Below are 20,135 nucleotides of genomic sequence, written 5' to 3'. Positions count from 1 at the left end.
TCTATTATATATTGTTTTGACAGGGCTTACTGACCCATAAGCGACTCAAGTGTTGGATCTCAGGTACTTGGATTACAGATTGCATAGAACAGTCTTCCTCCAAGCATCTTTCATCTTTGAACCCTAATTTCTATTAACGGTCTACATGCTCTCAGGGTGTGTTTTGAAGGTAAATTTGATGCGAAAATGGATATTTCCTACTCAGATATAAAACATTAGGACACTTCTCCCCGCAATGTGTGAAATTATAAAGTTTGTGGAAAAATTTTACACCTTAGTTCAAAGGATGATAGCTTGTTCATTTTGTTTGTAATACCTTGATGTATGGATTTAAGATCTTAGAAAATAAATAATTTGTTCATTGCCATGATATTCTATATCGACTAAAATATGTTCATCTGTCGGGCTGTCCATCTTGCTATCTATCTGTCAATACCTCAATAATTCTCCAATGAGTAAGATTAGCCGCTCAAAATTGTGCAAAAATATTTCTAATTTAAGTAGTTTAGATAAGATTATAACAAGTAAAAGCGTGCTAAGTTCGGGCAGGCCGAATCTTGTTTATCCTCCACCATAGAACGCATTTATTAAGTTCTTTGGCCGATATCTCTTTATAGACAAACAAAGGATAATGGATAAGAATTGCTATGCTACTTCTGCTATACCAAGTTATGCACCGATTGGGGCCATACTTGGTTTGGATGTTGGAGACCAAATTGCAAATTTCAGCCAAATCGGATAAGAATTGTCTCCTATAGTGCCTCAAGAAATAAAATTGGCAGATCTGTCTATAAGGGAGCTATTGGGTTGCCTAAAAAGTAATTGCGGATTTTTCATATAGTCGGCGTTGACAAATTTTTTTACAGCTTGTGACTCTGTAATTGCATTCTTTCTTCTGTCAGTTATCAGCTGTTACTTTTAGCTTGCTTTAGAAAAAAAGTGTAAAACAAGTAAGAGCGTGCTAAGTTCGGCCAGGCCGAATCTTATATACCCTCCACCATTGATCGCATTTGTCGAGTTCTATGCGCGGTAACTCATTTTAGACAAACATAGAATTTTGAATAAGAACTGTTATCCTATTTGAGCTATATCAAGTTATAGTCCGATTCGGACCATAAATGAATGCTGATTGACATTGTAGAAGTCATTGTGTAATATTTCAGTTCATTCGGATAAGAATTGCGCCTTGTAGGGGCTCAAGAAGCAAAATCGGGAGATAGGTTTATATAAGAGCTGTATCAAGCTATTGATCGATTCAGACCATACTAGACACGTATGTTGAAGGTCATGGGAGAAGCAGTTGAACAAAATTGCAGCCAAATCGGATGAGAATTGCGCCCTCTAGAGGTTCCAGAAGTCAAGATCCCAGATCGGTTTTTATGGCAGGTATATCAGGTTCTACATCGATTTACGCCATACTTAGCACAGTTATTGGAAGTCATAACAAAACACCTGATGCAAAATTTCAGCCAAATGGGATGAGAATTGCTCCCTCAATTGGCTCAAGAAGTCAAGATCCAAGATCGGTTTATATGACAGCTATACCAGATTATGAACCTATTTGAATCATACTCAGCACAGTTGTTGAAAGTAGTGCCAAAACACTGCGTGCAAAATTTAAGTTAAATCGGACGATAATTGCGCCCTCTAGAGGCTCAAGAAGTCAAGACCCAAGATCGGTTTATATGGCAGCTTTATCAGGTTATGAACCGATTTGAACCATACTCGGCACAATTGTTGGACATCATAACAAAATACGTCGTTCAAAATTTCATTCAAATCGGATAAGAATTGCGCGCTCTAGAGGCTCTAGAAATCAAGACCCAAGATCGGTTTATATGACAGCTATATCAGGTTATGGACCGATTGAAACCATACTTGTCACGGTTATTGGATATTATAACAAAACACGTCGTGCAAAATTTCATTCCAATCGGATAAGAATTGCGCACTCTAGAGGCTCAAGAAATCAAGACCCAAGATCGGTTTATATGGCAGCTATATGAGGTTATGAACCGATTTGAACCATACTCGGCACAATTGTTGGATATCATAACAAAACACGTCGTGCACAATTTCATTGCAATCCGATAAGAATTGCGCACTCCAGAGGCTCAAGAAGTCAAGACCCAAGATCGGTTTATATGGCAGCTGTATCAGGTTATAAACCGATTTGAACCATACTTAGCACAATTGTTGGATATCATAAGAAAACTCGTCGTGCAAAATTTCATTGCAATCGGATAAGAATTGCGCACTCTAGAGGCTCAAGAAGTCAAGACCCAAGATCGGTTTATATGGCAGCTATATGAGGTTATAGACCGATTTCAACCATACTTGGCACATTTGTTGGATATCATAACAAAACACGTCGTGCACAATTTCATTGCAATCGGATAAGAATTGCGCACTCCAGAGGCTCAAGAAGTCAAGACCCAAGATCGGTTTATATGGCAGCTGTATCAGGTTATAAACCGATTTGAACCATACTAGGCACAGTTCTTGGATATCATAAGAAAACTCGTCGTGCAAAATTTCATTGCAATCGGATAAGAATTGCGCACTCTAGAGGCTCAAGAAGTCAAGACGCAAGATCGGGTTATATGGCAGCTATATGAGGTTATAGACCGATTTGAACCATACTTGGCACAATTGTTGGATATCATAACAAAACACGTCGTGCACAATTTCATTGCAATCGTATAAGAATTGCGCACTCCAGAGGCTCAAGAAGTCAAGACCCAAGATCGGTTTATATGGCAGCTGTATCAGGTTATAAACCGATTTGAACCATACTTAGCACAATTGTTGGATATCATAAGAAAACTCGTCGTGCAAAATTTCATTGCAATCGGATAAGAATTGCGCACTCTAGAGGCTCAAGAATCAAGACCCAAGATCGTTTTATATGGCAGCTATATCAAAACATGGACCGATATGGCCCATTTACAATACCAACCGACCTACACTAATAAGAAGTATTTGTGCAAAATTTCAAGCGGCTAGCTTTACTCCTTCGGAAGTTAGCGTGCTTTCGACAGACAGACGGACGGACCGACGGACGGACGGACAGACGGACGGAAATGGCTAGATCGACATAAAATGTCGCGACGATCAAGAATATATATACTTTATGGGGTCTCAGACGAATATTTCGTAATAATTGCGCCCTCCAAAGGCTCAAGAAGACAAACTGGTAGAACGGTTTATATGGCAGCTACATCAGGTTATACCGATATAGACCATACTTGAAATTGTTGGAAGTTGTACTAAAACGACATTTGCAAAATTTCCACCATATTGGATAAAAATTGCGTCATCTAGAAGCCCAAGAAGTCAAATCGGGAGATCGGTTAATATGGATATGATACTGATTCAGACCATACTTGACAAAGTTGTTGGAAGTCAAAAGAAAATACTTCATGCAAAATTTCGGCCGAATCGGATAAGAATTGCGCCTTCTAGAAGCTCAAGAAATCAAGAGACACGATCGGCTTATGTGGCAGCTATATTTGGCTGTAGACCTATTTGAACCATTATTAACACAGTTGTTGGAAGGTTATCAGGTTATGGACTGATTTCAACAAAATTTCGTATAGTTGTGGGGAGTCATATCAAAACACCATGTGCAAAATTTCAACTAAATCTGATTATAATAACGCCATATAGGCGCTCAAGTAGTCAGGACACACGATCGGTTTATACGGCATCTATAGCAGATTATGGACTGATTTCAACCATACTTAGTACAGTGGTATCAAAACACCACGTGCAAAATTTCATACAAATCGAATTAGAATTGCTCCATCTAGAAGCTCAAGAAGTCAAGGCCCAAGATCGGTTTATACGGCAGATATATAAAACATTTAGCGGTATGTCCCATTTACAATCTTAACCGACCTATTTGTGTAAAATTTCAAGCGCCTAGCTTTACTCCTTCGAAATTTAGCGTGCTTTCGACAAACGGACGGACGGACATGGCTAGACCTTAAAATATCTTATAATGTCATGACTATCAAGAATATACATAATGTATGGGGTCTTAGACGCATATTTCGATGTGTTACAAACGGAACACACTGATTTAGCTCACATATAAATTGGTCTTTCGATTATCCCAGTTCGGTTCGTAGAAGCTTTAATTTTTGATGGTTTGGCAGAAGTTTGGTATGTAGTATAAATTTAAGCTTTTCAACTAAATTTATTTTGTATAAATTTTTAACAGATTCCATGGTGGTGCCAAAGATTCCGCCCGGCTGAACTTAGCACTCTTTTACTTGCTTACATTAAGTGGTCTTATAAAGGGTGATTTTTTTGAGGTTAGGATTTTCATGCATTAGTATTTGACAGATCACGTGGGATTTCAGACATGGTGTCAAAGAGAAAGATGCTCAGTATGCTTTGACATTTCATCATGAATAGACTTACTAACGAGCAACGCTTGCAAATCATTGAATTTTATTACCAAAATCAGTGTTCGGTTCGAAATGTGTTCATTCACCGTAACGTTGCGTCCAACAGCATCTTTGAAAAAATACGGTCCAATGATTCCACCAGCGTACAAACCACACCAAACAGTGCATTTTTCGGGATGCATGGGCAGTTCTTGAACGGCTTCTGGTTGCTCTTCACTCCAAATGCGGCAATTTTGCTTATTTACGTAGCCATTCAACCAGAAATGAGCCTCATCGCTGAACAAAATTTGTCAAAATTTGAACACATTTCGAACCGAACACTGATTTTGGTAATAAAATTCAATGATTTGCAAGCGTTGCTCGTTAGTAAGTCTATTCATGATGAAATGTCAAAGCATACTGAGCATCTTTCTCTTTGACACCATGTCTGAAATCCCACGTGATCTGTCAAATACTAATACATGAAAATCCTAACCTCAAAAAAATCACCCTTTAAGTACAGATCGTCTAAGATTTGTACAACGATCAAGAATATATATATACTTTATAGGGTCGGAAATGGATTTATCGATGTGTTTCAAACGGAATGACAAAATGAATATACGCCCATCCTTCGGTGGTGGGTATGATAATTTTCTTAATAATTTATGACCATTAGAAGACGAAAAGTGAATTTTAATGGCTTTGACAAAAAATCGCACCTGCGATCCTAGGTAGAGGGCATACTAATTTCGTCACTATCGAAATATTGGTGAGACCCAATAAAGTATATATATTCTTGACCGTATAGACATTCACGTCAATTTAGCCCGGTTCGTCCGTCTGCCGAAAGCACACGGGTCGCTAGAGGGCGCAGTTGACATCCGATTTGTCTAAAATTTTGCGCCATGAATTTCACTTCCAGCAACTGAGCTAAATATGGTCAAAATCGTTCCATAACCAGATATTGTTCCCATGTAATCCGATCGCCCGATTTTATTCCTTGAGTCACTATGTCAATATATGCATGAAGTTATTTTGTCTGACCACCAACAACTGTGCAAAATATGGTTTAAATTGGTTCATAACCAAATATAGCTCCTATATAAACCGAATACGGATCATGACTTCTTAAGTCGCTTGGGGGCGCAATTATTATCTGATTTCGCTGCAATTTTGCATGAAATTTTTCTTTGCAAATGAAAAGAGATCGCAACACACACCAACCAATATGGGACGGGTTTCATCTTTGGTTAGTTGGCTTCACGGGCCGTGCGTTGGTATGTTGCATTTGTATCGAGTTTTTTGCGAAAACGCCTCTATGAAACAAATACCACATTAACCACCCTTGACAATTTTGTCTATTAGCTGTACTTTTCCCAATGCATGTATTTGTATACCCTCCACCATAGGATGGCCGTATATTTATTTCGTCATGCCGCTTGTAACACCTCGAAATATTGGTCTAAGATCCCAGAAAGTATATATATTCTTGATCGTCATGACATTTTAAGTCGATCTAGCTACGTCCGTCAGTCCCTTTTGTCGAAAGCACCTTAACTTTCGAAAGAGTAAAGTTAGGCGATTACCACGGGAAGCTTAGCCGAAAGCTACCGGGCGCCTCCACAGGATGTGGATGGTGGAAAGCTCTGTTTTTATGCGGAGTATCTGCAAATGCGGCCGCGGGCAGTCAACGATTTTTGAGAGGAGAGTCCCAGAGAGGAGTCAGGTGGTACTGGCTCTTAATTAAATACTGAGTGTCAATGATATTCGAGATGACACGGCGAGTTATTGGCGCCTTCAAATAACCAATGGCCAACATCAGCGTCTGTTCCTAGGTTAGGGGCGGCTGAAGGCGAGCGTTGGATCTTGAAGCAAGCGGCTCGGCTCAACGAGGGATACATGTGCAATCCCACAAAACCCATGCGGTTGGGGCGCTGGACCAGTAACCCGCCCCCGGAAAACTATTAGAACTACTACGAGGAAAAAAGAAATAGTAAAAACGGACCCCCAATGTTTGCAGACTCATGCAAACGAAACAAGTAAAAGCGTGCTAAGTTCGGCCGGGCCGAATCTTATATACCCTCCACCATGGATCGCATTTGTCGAGTTCTTTTCCCGGCATCTCTTCTTAGGCAAAAAAGGATATAAGAAAAGATTTGCTCTGCTATTAGAGCGATATCAAGATATGGTCCGGTTTGGACCACAGTTGGAGACCTGTGTAAAATTTCAGCCAATTCGTATAAGAATTGCGCCCATTGGAGCTCACGAAATAAGATAGAGAGAAAGATTTATATGGGAGCAGTATCGGGCTATAGACCGATTCAGACCATAATAAACACGTATGTTGATGATCATGAGAGAATGCGTCGTACAAAATTTCAGGCAAATCGGATAATAATTGCGACCTCTAGAGGCTCATAGAGTCCCCAGATCTGTTTATATGACAGCTATATCAGGTTATTAACCGATTTGAACCATAGTTGGCACAAATGTTAAAGGTATCATAACAAAATACTATGTGCAAAATGTCAGCCAAATCGGATAAGAATTGCGCCTTCTAGAGGCTCAAGAAATCAAGACCCAAGATCGGTTTATATGGCAGCTATATCAGGTTATAAACCGATGTGAACAATACTTGGCACAATTGTTGGATATCATAACAAAACACGTCGTGCAAAATTCCATTCCAATCGGATAATAATTGCGCACTCTAGAGGCTCAAGAAGTCAAGACTCAATATCGGTTTATATGGCAGCCATATCAGGTTTTGGACCGATGTCAACAATACTTGCCACAGTTGTTGGATATCATAGCAAAACATGTCGTGCGAAATTCCATTCCAATCGGATAAGAATTGCGCCCTTTACAAGCTCAAGAAGTCAAGACCCAAGATCGGTTGATATGGCGGCTATATCAGGTTATGGACCGATTTGAACCATACTTGGCACAGTTATTGGATATCATAAGAAAACACGTCGTGCAAAATTTCATTCTGATCGGATAAGAATTGCGCACGCTAAAGGCTCAAGAAGTCAAGACCCAAGATCGTTTATATGGCAGCTATATCAGGTTATGGACCGATTTGAACCATACTTAGACTGTTGTTGGATATAATAGGAAAACACGTCGTGCAAAATTTCATTCCAATCGGATAAGAATTGCGCACTCTAGAGGCTCAAGAAGTCAAGACCCAAGATCGGTTTATATGGCAGCTATATCAAAACATGGACCGATATGGCCCATTTACAATACCAACCGACCTATCTTAATAAGAAGTATTTGTGCAAAATTTCAAGCGGCTAGCTTCACTCCTTCGGAAGTTAGCGTGCTTTCGACAGACAGACGGACGGACATGGCTAGATCGACATAAAATGTCGCGACGATCAAGAATATATATACTCTATGGGGTCTCAGACGAATATTTCGAGTAGTTACGAACAGAATGACGAAATTAGTATACCCCCCATCTTATGGTGGAGGGTATAACAAGTAAAATCGTGCTAAGTTCGACCGGGCCGAATCTTATATACCCTCCACCATGGAGCGCATTTGTCGAGTTCTTTTCCCGGCATCTCTTTTTAGGAAAAAAATGATTTAAGAAAAGATTTGCTCTGCTATTAGAGCGATATAAACATATGATCCAATTTAGACCACAATTAATTTATATGTTGGAGACATGTGTAGAATGTCAGCCAATTCGAGTAAGAATTGCGGGCTCAAGAAATAAAATAGAGAGATCGATTTATATGGGATCTGTATCGGGCTATAAACAGATTCAGACCATAATAAACACGTATGTTGATGGTCAAGAGAGGATCCATCGTAAGAAATGTCAGGCAAATCGGATAATAATTGCGACTTCTAGAGGCTCAAGAAGTCAAGATCCCAGATCGGTTTATATGGCAGCTATATCAGGTTATGAACCGATTTAAACCTTATTTGACACAGTTGTTGAAAGAAAAAATAAAAAACGTCATGCAAAATTTCAGCCAAATCAGATAGGAATTGCGCCCTCTAGAAGCTCAAAAAGTCAAAACCCAAGATGGGTTTATATGGCAGCTATATCAGATTATGGACCGATTTGAACCATACTTGGCACAGTTGTTGGATATCATAACAACACGTCGTGCAAAATTTCATTCCAATCGGATAAGAATTGCGCACTCTAGAGGCTCAAGAATTCAAGACCCAAGATCGGTTTATATGGCAGCTATATCAAAACATGTACCGATATGGCCCATTTACAATACCAACCGACCTACACTAATAAGAAGTTTTTGTGCAACATTTCAAGCGGCTAGCTTTACTCCTTCGGAAGTTAGCGTGCTTTCGACAGACAGACGGACGGACGGACAGACGGACAGACATGGCTAGATCGACATAAATTGTCACGACGATCAAGAATATATATACTTTATGGGGTCTCAGACGAATACTTCAAGTAGTTACAAACAGAATGACGAAATTAGTATACCCCCCATCCTATGGTGGAGGGTATAAAAACCTAAAGGATGACAATTGCTGATACGCGTCCCTCAGTAAAAATAGGAAAGAATCTTTCCGAATCATTCAATACAAAACGAGGTTTCACACAAGGAGACAGCCTATCGTGAGATCCCTTTAATATCCTGCTGGAGAAGATTATACCGGATGCAGATATGGCACACTAATCACAAGAGAGCACATGCTACTCGCCTGTGCCGACTACATAGACATCACAGGTCGGTCGCCGGAAGTAGTAACTGCAGCCTTTGAAAGAATCGAAAAAGAGTCAGCGAAAATGGGTCTGGCAGTAAATGGAGATAAGACGAAATGGATGGTTTCAACTCCCAAAACGCCACCAGTTTTGAGATAAAGAATAAGAATAACACTGGCAAACAAATGCTACTTTCGATTAAGTAAGCAGTTTAGAAACACAGACGAAGATTGTATTGGGTTGCCCAAAAAGTAATTGCGGATTTTTTAAAAGAAAGTAAATGCATTTTTAATAAAACTTAGAATGAACTTTAATCAAATATACTTTTTTACACTTTTTTTCTAAAGCAAACTAGCTGATAACTGACAGAAGAAATAATGCAATTACAGAGTCACAAGCTGTGAAAAAATTTGTCAACGCCGACTATATGCAAAATCCGCAATTACTTTTTGGGCAACCCAATTCTATATAATGAAGACACTGATAGTACCCGTGTTGCTATATGGTTCCGAGGCATGGATACTAGTGAAAGCAGATGAGGCAGTGCTTGGAGTATTTGAAAGAAAGATTCTTCGTAATGGAGAATATAAGCGACGTATGAACCACGAGCTGTATGACGACGATAACATAGTTAAACGCATCAAAATACAACGGCTCCGTTGGCTAGGTCATGTTGTCAGAATGGATGAAGAAGCTCCAGCAAAGAAGTCTTTTTTGAAGAAAAATACGGTGGTACACGCAAACCGGGAAGACCAAAAGCCCGATTAAAAAGATCAAGTGGTGGGATACACCTCGAACCAGGTTTCAGAGATTTTAGAATGAGCGCAGAAGATCGAGGCGCTTTTTATTAGTGTAGGACGTTTGGGATTGTATAAGGGCCAAATCGGTCCATGTTTTTATATATCTGCCATATAAACAGATCTTGGGTTTTGACTTCCTGAGACCCTAGGGGGCACAATTCTTATCCGATCTGGCTGAAATTTAGCACGTGATATTTTGTTATTACTTCAACTGTGCTTAGTATGGTTTTAATCGGTTGATAACCTGATATATTGTAGCAGCCATATAAACCGATCTTGGATCTTGAAATTTAGCATGAAATGTTTTGTTATGACTTCCAAGAATTGTGCTAAGTATGGTTCATATCCGTATATAAGTTGTTGTATCTGCCATATAAACCAATCTTGGGCGCAATCGTCATCCGATTTGGCTAAAATTTTGCATAAAGTGTTTTCTATGACTTCCAACAACTGTACTTGGAATAGTTAAAATCTGTTCATAACCTGATATAGCTGCCACATAATCCGATCCGCAATTCTTATCCGAATGGACTGGAATATTACCCAATGAATTCTACTATGGTCTTCAACATTCAATTCAATTATGGTCCGCTTCGGACTATAACTTAAATAGCCCTAATAGCATAACAATTCTTATCCATTATTCTTTGTTTGCCTAAAAAGAGATACCGCGTAAAGAACTCGACAAATGCGATTCATCGCTCGGTTGGTAGAAGTGTTAATTTATGCTGGTTTGACATATGTTTGATATGTGGAATAAAACTATGCCATTCAACCAAATTTAGTTTGTACAAATTTTTTGCAGAATCCATGGTGGTGGGTTCCCAAGATTCGGCCTAGCTGAACTAAGCACGCTTTTACTCGTTTCTTTCCTTGCCAGTTTATCTTTCCCTAACTTAGATTGTCTTATAATTTCACCGCCTAATCAAAAATCTTTCGTATTTTTGTCTGCTGGACCTATTGCTTTTCTGTTTCCAAATCGTCTCTCTTAAAGACATCTTAACTTATTTGTTATGTTATTTGAATAACTTGATAGTCAATTTAATGAACTTTTCATTAACCCTCGCATTCATTTCATTTCAATATAACAAATATATAGCTCATATGATAACTCTGCCCTATCCAAAAACATTTGCATAGTAGACAAATGTTCCTTTTCGAAGTAAAATATTTAAAATCATGCATTATTCCATCTCTTTAACCCACCAAGAGCATACACCGCAACCACACACACACACACACACACCTAAATACACCATAACCGAAATGGTAAAACTTTACCTCTTTCTCTCTCCTTCTTTATATAATCTATAGGTTCAGCAAAAATAATGTAATGGCAACCACATTCAAATGAAGGAGAATATTTTGCAGACCTCATATGGCACAACAAAGACTCCCACAAAAATTAATAGCAAGTTTTGGTAGTTGTTGGAACCAATTGTCTTGCTAGTTTCTACTACTTGTAGTTGGGTAGTTGGTAGTTGGGCATGCAAAGCAACCAAAAGATCCACAATACATAACCAAGCATATAAAATGTCGCTTAATTAGACATGAGAAGACCGCAAATGAGTGTCGTAAGTATTTTATCCTACAGCATTTTTAGTTTTTGTTCTCATAGCCATTTTTGGGTTCCTTTCATATGATTTGAACATGAAAATCTACTAAAAATTCATTAATATTTAAATAGAAAACATAGAGCTCTCGCAGCAGAAAATCATAGACGGGTGAAAGCATTTGGGAACACTTAAATATATGAAAATGACAAAGTAATTTTGCTATGATGAATTATTGGATGGGTAATTGAGGAACATTCAATGAAAAGAAGAAAAAAACAAGTAAAAGCGTGCTAAGTTCGGCCGGGCCGAATCTTATATACCCTCCACCATGGATCGCATTTGTCGAGTTCTTTTCCCGGCATCTCTTCTTAGGCAAAAAAGGATATAAAAAAAGAGTTTCTCTGCTATTAAAACGATATCATGATATGGTCCGGTTCGGACCACAATTAAATTATATGTTGGAGACCTGTGTAAAATTTCAGCCAATTCGTATAAGAATTGCGCCCATTGGGGCTCACGAAGTAAAATAGAGAGAACGATTTATATGGGATCTGTATTTATATGGGATCTGTATCTATAGACCGAATAAGACCATAATAAACACGTTTGTTGATGGTCATGAGAGGATCCGTCGTACAATATTTCAGGCATATCGGATAATAATTGCGACCTCTAGGGGTCAAGAAGTCAAGATCCCAGATCGGTTTATATGGCAGCTATATCAGGTTATGAACCGATTTGAACCTTATTTGACACAGTTGTTGAAAGTAAAAATAAAATACGTCATGCAAAATTTCAGCCAAATCGGATAGGAATTGCGCCCTCTAAAAGCTCAAGAAGTCAAATCCCCAGATCTGTTTATATGAGAGATATATCAGGTTATGGACCGATTTCAACCAAAATTGGCACAGTTGTTGGATATCATAACGAAATACTCCGTGCAAAAATTCATTCAAATCGAATAAGAATTGCGCACTCTAGAGGCTCAAGAAGTCAAGACCCAAGATCGGTTTATATGGCAGCTATATCAGGTTATGGACCGATTTGAACCATACTTGGCACAATTTTTGGATATCATAACAAAACACGTAGTGCAAAATTTCATCCCAATCGGATAAGAATTGCGCACTCTAGAGGCTCAAGAAGTCAAGACCCAAGATCGGTTTATATGGCAGCTATATCAAAACATGGACCGATATGGCCCATTTACAATACCAACCGACCTACACTAATAAAAAGTATTTGTGCAAAATTTCAAGCGGCTAGCTTTACTCCTTCGGAAGTTAGCGTGCTTTCGACAGACAGACGGACGGACGGACGGACGGACGGACAGACGGACGGACGGACGGACGGACAGACGGACAGACGGACAGACGGACAGACGGACGGACGGACGGACGGACGGACAGACGGACGGACATGGCTAAATCGACATAAAATTTCACGACGATCAAGAATATATATACTTTATGGGGTCTAAGACGAATATTTCGAGTAGTTACAATCAGAATAACGAAATTAGTATACCCCCCATCTTATGGTGGAGGGTATAAAAAACAAAATGGAAATAAATATACGGTAAATATGTTGCATAATAGAGTTTGTATTTAAATAAAATATTGACATTTTTATACCCTCCACCATAAGATGGGGGGTATACTAATTTCGTCATTCTGATTGTAACTACTCGAAATATTCGTCTGAGACCCTATAAAGTATATATATTCTTGATCGTCGTGACATTTTATGCCGATATAGCCATGTCCTTCCGTCCATCTGTCTGTCGAAAGCACGCTAACTTCCGAAGGAGTAAAGCTAGCCGCTTGAAATTTTGCACAAATACTTCTTATTTGTGAAGGTCGGTTGGTATTGCAAATGGGCCATATCGGTCCATGTTTTGATATAGCTGCCATATAAACCGATCTTGGGTCTTGATTTATTGAGCCTCTAGTGTGCGCAATTCTTAACCGATTGGAATAAAATTTTGCACAACGTATTTTGTTGTGGTATCCAACAACTGTGCCAAGCATGGTTCAAATTGGTCCATAACCTGATATAGCTGCCATATAAACCGATCTTGGATCTTGAATTCTTGAGCCTCTAGTGTGCGCAGTGCTTATCGGATTGGAATGAAATTTTGCACGACGTGTTTTGTTATAATATCCAGCAACTGTGCCAAGTATGGTTCAAATCGGTCCATAACTTTATATAGCTGTCATGTAAACCGATCTTGGGTCTTGACTTCTTGAGCCTCTAGAGGGCGCAATTCTTATCCGATTCGAATGAATTTCGGCACGTAGTATTTTGTTATAATATCCAACAACTGTGCTGAGTATGGTTCAAATCGGCTCATAATCTGAGGTAGCAATTACTACCCGATTTGCCTGAAATTTTGTACGACGGATTCTCTTATTGCCATCAACATACGTGTTTATCATGGTCTGAATGGTCTATAGCCCGATACAGATCCCATATAAATTGATCTCTCTATTTAACTTCTTGAGCCCCCAATGTGCGCAATTCTTATTCGAATTGGCTGAAATTTTACACAGGTCTCCAACATATAATTTAATTGTGGTACGAACCGGATCATATCTTGATATCGCTCTAATAGCAGAGCAAATCTTTTCTTATATCCTTTTTTGCCTTAGAAGAGATGCCGGGAAAAGAACTCGACAAATGCGATCCATGGTGGAAGGTATATAAGATTCGGCCCGGCCGAACTTAGCACGCTTTTACTTGTTATACCCACCACCGACGGATGGGGGTATATTCATTTTGTCATTCCGTTTGCAACACATCGAAATATCCATTTCCGACCCTATAAAGTATATATATTCTTGATCAGCGTAAAAATCTAAGACGATCTAGACATGTCCGTCCGTCTGTCCGTCTGTCTGTTGAAATCACGCTACAGTCTTCAAAAATAGAGATATTGAGCTGAAACTTTGCACAGATTCTTTTTTTGTCCATAAGCAGGTTAAGTTCGAAGATGCGCTATATCGGACTTTATCTTGGTATAGCCCCCATATAGACCGATCCGCCGATTTAGGGTCTTAGGCCCATAAAAGTCACATTTATTATCCGAATTTGCTGAAATTTGGGACAGGTTGTTGCGTTAGGCCCTTCGACATCCTCCACAAATATGGCTCAGATCGGTTCATATTTGGATATAGCTGCCATATAGACCGATCCTCAAATTTAGGGTCTTAGGCCCATAAAAGCCACATTTATTATCCGATTTTGCTGAAATTTGGGACAGTGAGATATGTTAGGCCCTTCAACGTCCTTCGTCAATTTGGCCCAGATCGGTTCAGATTTGGATATAGCTGCCATATAGACCGATCCTGCGATTTAGGGTCTTAGGCCCATAAAAGCCACATTTATTATCCGATTTTGCTGAGATTTGACACACTGACTTATGTTATGCTTTTCGGCATCCGTGTCGTATATAGTTAAGATCGGTTTATTTTTAGATATAGCTACTAAAAAGGCCAATATTTTGTTATATACAATTGCACAATGACTTTTACTTATTAGTATTTGGTCCAAATCGGAACATATATTGTTATAGCTGCTATGGGGCATAAGGTATGAGTTTTGCACCGGATTTTGACGAAAGGTGGTTTACATATATACCCGAGGTGGTGGGTATCCAAAGTTCGGCCCGGCCGAACTTAACGCCTTTTTACTTGTTATACCCACCACCGAAGGATGGGGGTATATTCATTTTGTCATTCCGTTTGCAACACATCGAAATATCCATTTCCGACCCTATAAAGTATATATATTCTTGATCAGCGTAAAAATCTAAGACGATCTAGGCATGTCCGTCCGTCTGTCCGTCTGTCCGTTTGTCTGTTGAAATCACGCTACAGTCTTTAAAAATTGAGATATTGAGCTGAAATTTTGCACAGATTCTTTTTTTGTCCATAAGCAGGTTAAGTTCGAAGATGGGCTATATCGGACTATATCTTCATATAGCCCCCATATAGACCGATCCGCCGATTTAGGGTCTTAGGCCCATAAAAGCCACATTTATTATCCGATTTTGCTGAAATTCGGGACAGTGAGTTTTGTTAAGCCCTTCGACATCCTTCGTCAATTTGGCTCAGATCGGTCCAGATTTGGATATAGCTGCCATATAGACCGACCCTCCGATTTAGGGTCTAAGGGCCATAAAAGCCACATCTTTCATCCGATTCCACTGAAATTCGGGACAGTAAGTTGTGTTAGGCCCTTCGACATCCTCTGTCAATTTGGCCCAGATCGGTTCAGATTTGGATATAGCTGCCATATAGACCGATCCTCCGATTTATGGTGTTAGGCCCATAAAAGCCACATTTATTACCCGATTTTGCTGAAATTTGGGACAGTGAGTTGTGTTAGGCCCTTCGAAATCCTTCGTCAATTTGGCTCAGATCGGTTCAGATTTGGATATAGCTGCCATATAGACCGACCCTCCGATTTAGGGTCTAAGGGCCATAAAAGCCACATCTTTTATCCGATTCCACTGAAATTCGGGACAGTAAGTTGTGTTAGGCCCTTCGACATCCTTTGTCAATTTGGCCCAGATCGGTTCAGATTTGGATATAGCTGCCATATAGACCGATCCTCCGATTTATGGTGTAAGGCCCATAAAAGCCACAATTATTACCCGATTTTGCTGAAATTTGGGACAGTGAGTTGCGTTAGGCCCCTCGACATCTTACTTCAATTTGGCCCAGATCGGTTCAGATTTGGATATAGCTGCTATATAGACCGATTTCTTGATTTAAGGTTTTGGGCCCATAAAATGCTCATTTATTGTCCATGTCGCCGAAATTTGGGACAGTGAGTTAAGTTAAGCTCCTTGACATACATCTGCAATATCGCACAGATCGGTCCAAATTTAGATATAGCTGCCATATAGACCGATATCTAGGTTTTAGGTTTTGGGGCCATAAAGACGCATTTATTGTCCGATGTCGCTGAAATTTGAGACAGTGAGTTTAGTTAGGCTCTTCGACGTCCTTCTTCAATTTTGCCCAGATCGATCCAGATTTGAATATAGCTGCCATGTAGACCGATCTCTCGATTTAAAGTCTTTGCCCCATAAAAAGCGCATTTATAATCCAATTTCACTGAAATTTTACATAGTAACTTATGTTAGGCTTTTCAACATCCGTGTCGTATATGGTTCAGAACGGTTAATTTTTAGATATAGCTACTGTACTTATTAGTATTTGGTCCAAATCGGAACATGTTTTGATATAACTGATATGGGTCATAAGGTATGAAATTTTCACCGAATTTTGATGAAAGGTGGTTTACATATATACCCGAGGTGGTGGGTATCCAATGTTCGGCCCGGCCGAACTTAACGCCTTTTTACTTGTTATATTGTTAATCTACACATTTTTAAAAATCCGCAGGGTCTCCTGTGTCCATCCCAATTTGAGAGGAAAACAAGTAAAAGCGTGCTAAGTTCGGCCGGGCCGAATCTTATATACCCTCCACCATGGATCGCATTTGTCGTTTTCTTTTCCCGGCATCTCCTCTTAGGCAAAAAAGGATATAAGAAAAGATTTGCTCTGCCATTATTATATTATTACATGTTGGAGACCTGTGTAAAATGTCAGCCAATTCGAATAAAAATTGCGCCCTTTGGGGGCTCAAGAAGTAAAATAGAGAGATCGATTTATATGGGAGCTGTATCGGGCTATAGACCGATTCAGACCATAATAAACACGTATGTTTATGGTCATGAGAGAATCCGTCGTACAAAATTTCAGGCAAATCGGATAATAATTGCGACCTCCAGCGGCTCAAAAAGTCAAGTCCCCATATCTGTTTATATGACAGCTACATCGGGTTATGAACCGATTTGAACCATACTTGGCACAGTTGTTGGATATTATAACAAAATGCTACGTGCCGAAATTCATTCGAATCGGATAAGAATTGCGCCCTCTAGAGGCTCAAGAAGTCAAGACCCAAGATCGGTTTATATGACAGCTATATCAGGTTATGAACCGATTTGAACCATTCTTGGCACAGTTGTTGGATATTATAACAAAACACGTCGTGCAAATTTTAATTCCAATCGGATAAGAATTGCGCACTCTAGAGGCTCAAGAAGTCAAGACCCAAGATCGGTTTATATGGCAGCTATTTCAAAATATGAACCGATATGGCCCATTTACAATACCAACCGACCTACACTAATAAGAAGTATTTGTGCAAAATTTCAAGCGGCTAGCTTTACTCCTTCGGAAGTTAGCGTGCTTTCGACAGACAGACGGACGGACGGACAGACGGACGGACATGGCTAGATTGACATAAAATTTCACGACGATCAAGAATATATATACTTTATAGGGTCTCAGACGAATATTTCGAGTAGTTACAATCAGAATGACGAAATTAGTATACCCCCCATCTTATAATGGAGGGTATAAAAATCTTACAAGGTTCTATTTGATATTTCAATAGGTATCTAAATTAAAGTCTGACTAGATTTCGAGATAAGTTCTAGTCCAGATGGTGTAGGGTATTATATAGTCGGTTCCGCCCGACTTTTGCCTTTCCTTACTGGTTAATTCCTTTTTTTGGGTAGGATGGGGGCGGCGAATGCCCTCTGACACGTCCTTTCTCGGTCTTCCTAAATAACGGTTTGGTGCTGCTTTAATTGGGAGGAGAGCGTCAGTCCTCCGACAATAAGATCCAAAAGACAATTCATGTCCGGTTAAACGGTAGGACGTAACCTAGATATTTCAATCCTTATATCAACATACGATGCGAACTCTAATGTCATAGACCTTTTCATTAAATTCCCATACTATCCCGATCGAACTACATGGCCTATTGAAGGGTATTTAGTGGGTGGGCCAGTCCCAGACTCGTTCCCAAATGTTTATATCAGATCTGTAGTCAAATCTCAAAGTATTTTGGGTTTATACCCATTTTGTGGCGTTGGATATTCATGACTGTTTTGGGGGTTTTTGAGGTTGGAGAGGCCCCGTTGACACATTGAACCAAATTCTTATAACAGATGTACACTCAACTTTCAAACACCTTTCATTTGATACCCATATTGTCCCAACCGGTAAATATGCACTGTTGAGGGGTTTTGGGGGGTAAGGGGGCCTCATTATATCCAATTATTATACCCTCCATGTTTTTTTCTCTTCTGATCTGGTATCCAAATATGGGCTTAGCATCCGAAAATTTTCAATTTCTTCAGATTCGGTTTGTATCCGCACTATAATTCAGCCGGAGTTTTCATTTTTTATACCCACCACCGACGGATGGGGGTATATTCATTTTGTCATTCCGTTTGCAACACATCGAAATATCCATTTCCGACCCTATAAAGTATATATAATCTTGATCAGCGTAAAAATCTAAGACGATCTAGAAATGTCCGTCTGTCTGTCTGTTGAAATCACGCTACAGTCTTCAAAAATAGAGATATTGAGCTGAAACTTTGCACAGATTCTTTTTTTGTTCATAAGCAGGTTAAATTCGAAGATGGGCTATATCGGACTATATCTTGATATAGCCCCCATACAGACCAATCCGGCGATTTAGGGTCTTAGGCCAATAAAAGCCACATTTATTATCCGATTTTGCTGAAATTTGGAAGAGTGAGTTGTGTTAGGTCCTTCAACATCCTTCGTCAATTTGGCTCAGATCCGTCCAAATTTGGATATAGCTGCCATATAGGCCGATCTGTCGGTTATAGGTTTTGGGTCCAAAAAAAGCGCATTTATTGTCCGATGTCGCCGCAATTATGGACAGTGGGTTCTAGGCCCTTCGATATCCTTCTTCAATATGGCTCAGATCGGTTAAGATTTGGATATATCTGCCATATAGACCGATCCTCCAATTTAAGGTCTTAGGCCCATAAAAGCCACATTTAGTATCCGATTTTGTTGAAATTTGGGAAAGTGAGTTGTGTTAGGTCCTTCAACATCCTTCGTCAATTTGGCTCAGATCCGTCCAAATTTGGATATAGCTGCCATATAGGCCGATCTGTCGGTTATAGGTTTTGGGTCCAAAAAAAGCGCATTTATTGTCCGATGTCGCCGCAATTAGGGACAGTGGGTTCTAGGCCCTTCGATATCCTTCTTCAATTACACTCAGATCGATCAAGATTTGGATATAGCTGCCATATAGACCGATATCTCGATTTAATATTTTGGGCCCAAAAAAGGAGCATATATTGTCCGATGTTGCCGAAATTTGGGACAGAGAGTTAAGTTAAGCCCCTCCACATATATCTGCAATTTGGTCTAGATCGATCAAGATTCGCATATAGCTGCCTTATAGACCGATATCTCGATTTAAAGTCTTGGCCCCAAAAAAGGCGCAATTATAATCGGATTTAACAGAAATTTGACACATTGAATTATGTTAGGCTTTTCGACATCCATATTGTATATGATTCAGATCGATTTACTTTTAGATATAGCTACTAAAAAGACCAATATTTTGTTATACATAATTGAACAATGACTTGTACTAATTAGTATTTGGTCCAAATCGGATCATATTTCGATATACATTGCTATGGGACATAACGTTTGCAATTTTCACCGAATTTTGATGAAAGGTGGTTTATATATATACCCGAGGTGGTGGGTATCCAAAGTTCGGCCGGGCCGAACTTAAGGCCTTTTTACTTGTTTAAATCGATTTACAA

This window comes from Stomoxys calcitrans, chromosome 1, assembly GCF_963082655.1.
Source record: "Stomoxys calcitrans chromosome 1, idStoCalc2.1, whole genome shotgun sequence".
In the NCBI taxonomy this organism is placed as follows: Eukaryota; Metazoa; Arthropoda; class Insecta; order Diptera; family Muscidae; genus Stomoxys; species Stomoxys calcitrans.
The sequence above is the reverse complement of the archived record's forward strand: the minus strand, read 5'-3'. Positions refer to the sequence as shown.